The sequence below is a fragment of the Pinus tabuliformis genome, chromosome 5_1, assembly GCF_031772625.1.
Source record: "Pinus tabuliformis cultivar Carrire ecotype Pingquan chromosome 5_1, CPIR1, whole genome shotgun sequence".
Lineage (NCBI taxonomy): Eukaryota > Viridiplantae > Streptophyta > Pinopsida > Pinales > Pinaceae > Pinus > Pinus tabuliformis.
The window spans coordinates 679,867,375-679,873,374 of record NC_142305.1 but is presented as its reverse complement, the minus strand read 5'-3'; positions in this window follow the sequence as shown (position 1 = coordinate 679,873,374).

The window sequence follows — 6,000 nt, the reverse complement described above, 5'->3', positions numbered from 1 at the left end:
CCGTTAGCCCACGGTTCAAATGGTAATGGTTACATGGTGGTATAAATGTCAATGGTTATGGTAAGTGTCACAATTTTTGGTTAACCTTTAACCATAGCCGCCAATCTTCAAGGTTGTGTTCACATGGGAGGGGGTTGGCTCCCTCCTTCCCCTAGTCGCCAAGACATATCACATCAAATATATACTCAAACCATAATATATTAGCCAAAGTGTGGGAGTAGTTGTAAGACTTGGAGTTTGTGTAGTGTAGGTTCGAGGTTCGATCCCTCGGCTTGGCATAAAATTTTACCGCACGCTGATATATCCGACCTTTGGGGAGAGACATGTGGTGGCCTCCGATCTTGCCACATGTCCCCTCCTCATTGGTCCACCTCCATCCAATGAGAACAATCCAAATCATTAACCCCTCGACCAACCACAATATGAAACTTGGTGAAACCTTACTGGCCCTTGACCATACCGTTCCACTGTTTGGCAAAGTGAAAAAAGTGCAATATCTTCCTCATACAATCTCGGTTAGAAGTGAAATGAGTTGCATTGGGATTGTATCACCGAGATAGATGCAGTCGTTTAGGTTTTGAGTGATTCTGATAAATTTGATTTTTGAGCTAAATATTGAGCACCTAATCAGACCCATTGGTGAAACCCTATTTGTCAAGAAAAGAAATTAGAAAGCACAAATTATGGTGATTAGGGTTTTGGGAAAAATGAACCAGAAATGTCAATTGATGGGAATTCTGAAGCAAAGAAATTAGGAACCCAATTGGCGAGTCTTATGATACTAGGGTTGATACGTTTAAGTGAAAATGTGTTTAGCAATGACCAATTTTTTCACATCCTTTCCACATTATTTCTAGTTGAGATGAGTCTCTTAAGGAAAGTCACATTGGTTGTTGATAATTTTGAGGAATTAGAGAAAGGCACAGAGAAAATAATTTGGAGACTTTCGATCTCTCGCAACTAGAAAAGAATAAAGGCTATGTTAGAGCAATTTCCCCTCAATGATTCTACCTCTCGAGAATTTTTGGCATCTATGGTTAGCAAAAATTATATTAAATGTTGAGTTGAGTAGAGAAAGAATAACTTGCGAATAAATTAAAATTGCAGAAAATAATGGAAAATAAATAAGGCAATAGAATAATAAAACACAAAGATTGACACAGTCTTTTATGTGATAAAACCTTCCTTGTGAGGGAAACATCCACGGGGAAATGATAATCAATATTCTTATTATTCAAGGGAGATTTACAACAGCCAAATCACAGGCATATAATATCCAACCATTCAATCCACTCTTCATTTGTTTATGTTTTTCATATTGCCTCTATAGGCTTACATGGATAAATACAAACTTGCCATATTTTTTTCTAAATCCATCCACATCTTTTAAAGAAGTTAAATAAGAAAATTTATACATAAAACAAAAAATTTCCTTTTATATGTTTTTTCCAAAAACTTAGATTAGGAAAAATAAACTAAGCTAAAGGCACCAATCTTAGCTATTATCCCAAAAATATAAGGAAATAGTTGGAAACTTCTAATAGTCTCCACCTTGACAACAACTTACCTGATATATCATGCCCAAAATATTCATCACCTTCCTTGCAAGACAAGAGAAGCTAGGAACCATTTTAGCTTCTCTAACAAAACTGGTTTTGTGAACATGTAACAATTTTTCTTTTTATGGATTTTTTCTAGAGCTACCCCTTCACTTTCATCAATAACTTGTCTTACAAAATGATATTTAACAGTTATATGTTTTTGTATTACTATGATAAGATAGATTCCTTGCCAAATGAGTAACACTTTGATTATCACAAAATACTTTCACCTTGTCCTGAATCCTACCAAATTCACCTACAAAACCTTTAACAATTTTACTCTTTGCAAGCATGCGAGACAACTATGTATTCTACCTTAGTAGTTGATAAAGCAACTATGTCCTAAAGCTTTGACATGCAACTAACAATTCAACCTACAAGAGTAAAAACATATCCAGAAATGAATCTCCTTTTATCCAAATCACCTGCAAAACCTGAATCAACATAACCACAGACTCAATCAGTACTACCATTATAGGTTATACAATTATTACTTATGCCCCTAAGATACTGAAGCACCCATTTCACTATTGCCCATTTCTCTTTAGCTATATTTTCCATGTATATATTGACAAAACCAATTACATGGGAAATATCTGGCATTGTACTAATGATCAAATACATTAAGCATCCTACTGCATTAGCATATCGTACACAAGACATATACACCTTTTATTCATCATTACTAGGACACAAATCTGAAGAAAGATTGAAATGGGAATCTAAAGGGATTTGGACAGATTCCACATTATCCATATCAAATCTCAGAAGTATTTTTTCCATGTACTTATCTTGTGATAAACACAACTTACCATTTTTCCAGTCTATGTGTATCTCCATGCCCAAGCATTGTTTCACTTCTCCAATATCCTTCATTCGAAAGTTCTAGCCAACTGAACCTTTAACCTATTGATCTCATCCATGATTTTTCTTGCTACAATCATATCAACAACATATAACACCAAAATAATGAATATAACACAATGATCATACTCACTTATGGTAAAATTGTGTCTCATCATGTAGGAATCAAACTTCTTCTACCACTACCTAGGAGACTACTTTAGGCCATACAATGGCTTATTGAGTTTGCAAACAAACCTCTTATTGTGATTTTTAACAAACCCTTCTAGTTGTTCCATATATATATCCTCATGCAAATCTCCATGTAATAATGTTGTTTTAACATCTAGTTTCTCTAACTCCAGGTCAACTAATGCAACTAGTGCTAACACATCTCTAATTGAAGCAAGCTTAACAACTGGTGAAAAAATCTCATGGAAATAAATACCTTCCTTTTGAGAATATCATTTTGCAATCAATATTTCTTTGTACTTCTTAACATTATCATCAACTCCTTTCTTCAATTTGTAAACCCACTTGCAATCGACAACTTTCTTGTCTTTAGGAAGTTCCAGTAGATCCCATGTATTATTTCTTTGTAAGGCATCCATTTCCTCTTTCATTTCTACTTTCCATTTATTGCTATCATATACTTCCATTACTTCCTGATAAAAACTAGGTTCTACATCATTAGCAATTAAAGCAACAGGTGTAGAAATATCATCATACCTTTGAGGAAAAGATTTGATTTGTGTAGACCTTCATAGAATTTACTACAGTATTTCCTCTATTTCATGAGAATTTTTTTTATCCTCATCTTCTTCTATAGAAGTTTCTTCATGACCATCTTCATGGTCCTCCGCCATTGAAGATGATTGAGTTTCCAATTGAACTTATTGAATCCGTGGTACATTTTCCTATTTCGTTTCACCATCTACATCTGATTTCATGTGTGACGATTCATCAAATATGACATATATGTTAATGATGGTTTTGTGGGTAGTAGGATCCCACAATCTATATCCCTTAACTCCATCACCATATCCAAAAAATATTAGCATTTTTTTAATTTTTGATCTAATTTATAATGCTAATTCTTTGGAATAAGAGCATAGGCATCACAATGAAAATAATTAGGATTGAATAATCACAAAGTTGACCAACACATACCTCTTCTGGAATGTTATAGTTAATTGTAATTGACGGTGACCAATTTACAAGATAGCACGTTGTAATAACTCCTTCTACCCAAAATTCCTGTTTTAAATTTCTACCTATATTGCTTTCCATAAATACAATGATCACAAAAATTCAAATTCAAATATTTCAAGCTTGGAAGTAACTTATGATCAACCAATACCTTCAACCCCTTATCACTCATATGACGCAAGTGTTGATGCCATAAATGGGTAGAGTCATTTGCACCTTCGGATGTTATTGTTACATGATCTATTTCTATCCTTCCTTCAAGATTTTAAAGCTTCCCAAACCCTTTAGTCTTCATGACTACCAAGATTACTTTCATCACCTTCATAACTCCACCTTGAACTTTACATTTATAACCTGGAAAATTTAACACTCCCAAAGATATAAAGTTCTTTCTATGCTCAAGTATATGCCTCACCTATGTTACCATTCTAACAATAGCATCATATATTTTAATCTTGATACTACAAAACCCAACATTTTTTCATGTAACATCATTACCCATGAAAACCACACCATCATCAATAGATTGGTATGAATAGAACCAATTCCCATGAAGGCACATATGATGGGAAGCACCGGACTATAGAAACTAATCATGACAATCTTGAGAAATAGTAGAAGTGGACAATACCTAGACTTGTTTCATCTTAATTAGCTTCCTTTGTATAGTCCTTTTGAGTATCTTGTTCCTTTCTTTTCCAACAATATTTTTTAAGATGCCATGATTTGTTATAGTACTAGAAATTTAACTTACTCTTCTTACCTCTTGACTTTGATCTTGATGTGTCTCTTGAATTCTGATCTTTTTCTTTTGATCAACCTCTTGCCACCATTGCTTATGATGTTGAGGTTTCAAGGTTACATTTATGCCAAGTTTCCTCAGATAACAAAGCTCCCACAACAACATCATTGGTAGAACTAAAACTGATAGAGGTTACAAAATGATCCCAAGACTCGGGAAGAGAACAAAATAGTCTAATTGTTTTATCTTCCTCTTCGAGATTTACATCTATACTAGTCAACTGGCATAAAAGAGTATTGAAAGAATTCAAATGATCATATATCTTTGTACCTTCCTTCATCCAAAAACTGTATAGTTGTTGCTTAAAGTAGATTCTATTTATCAAGGACTTTGTCATATAAAGTTTTTCTAATTTAGTCCATAAGCCTGCAACTGTTTTCTCTCCAATGATGTTAAACAATACAACATCTACCAAGCATAGATGATTAGCATTGAGGGATCTTGCATCCATGTCCTCAGAGTCATCATTATCCATGCCCATGGGTTTCTTTGCCCTGCCCAACAACGCCTTTCCCACTCCTTACTACACGAGCATATCCTGCATCTTAACCTTCCATAGCTCAAAGATATTATTGCCATTAAACTTTTCGATTTCAAACTTCACACCTTGCATCTTCTCCATTAACAAAAAAAATTCCTCAAAACTCTAATACAACTTGTTGAGTTGAGCAACAAAAGCATAACTTGCAAATAAATTGAAATTGCAGAAAATAATGGAAAATAAATAAGGTAATAGAATAATCAAACACAAACATTGACACAATGTTTTACATGGTAAAGCCCTTCTTGTGAGGGAAATATCCACGGGACCAATGATTTTCAATATTCTTATTATTCAAGGGAGATTTACAACAACCAAGTCATAAGCATACATTATCCAACCATTCAACCCACTTTCCATTTGTTTTATGTTTTTCATATTGCCTCTATAGGCTTATATGGATAAATAGAAACATTTGATATTTTTTCTAAACCCATCTGCAACTTTTAAAGCAGTTACATAAGAAACAATTTACATAAAAGAAAAAAGTCCCTTTTATATGTTTTTTCCAAAAAATTAGATTAGGAAGAACAAACAAACACAAAAGAACCAATCTTAGTTATTATCCCAATAATATAGGGAAATAGTTGGAAACTTCTAACATTGAAGCAACAGAACATCTGGCTACTTTCTTTGACAAAATTATTCTTAGCTTTTTGGTAGAGTAGTGTTCCCATTAGAGAAATGAGCGCATGTTGAAAACGACACATAGAATAGTAAAACGCCATAACTTGCAATTTCCAGATGTTTCTCTTTTGAATAAGGAATTATTGTTAATGGAGGATGTAGAGAAAGGGAATTTAAAGAAGGCACTATTGCATGCAGGTAACCAAGGTTGGATGTTGATGGGAATTTTTCCCGTCAGAGGCCATTTTGCACGTAAAATATGTTTAAAATTTTTAAATGACCATCTTGGATGATGTATTTTGAAGGTGGAAGAACAATTTTTTGATGTTTAAATATTTTTGCAAAATATTATTAATACCTTATGAAGCACCTTTCCA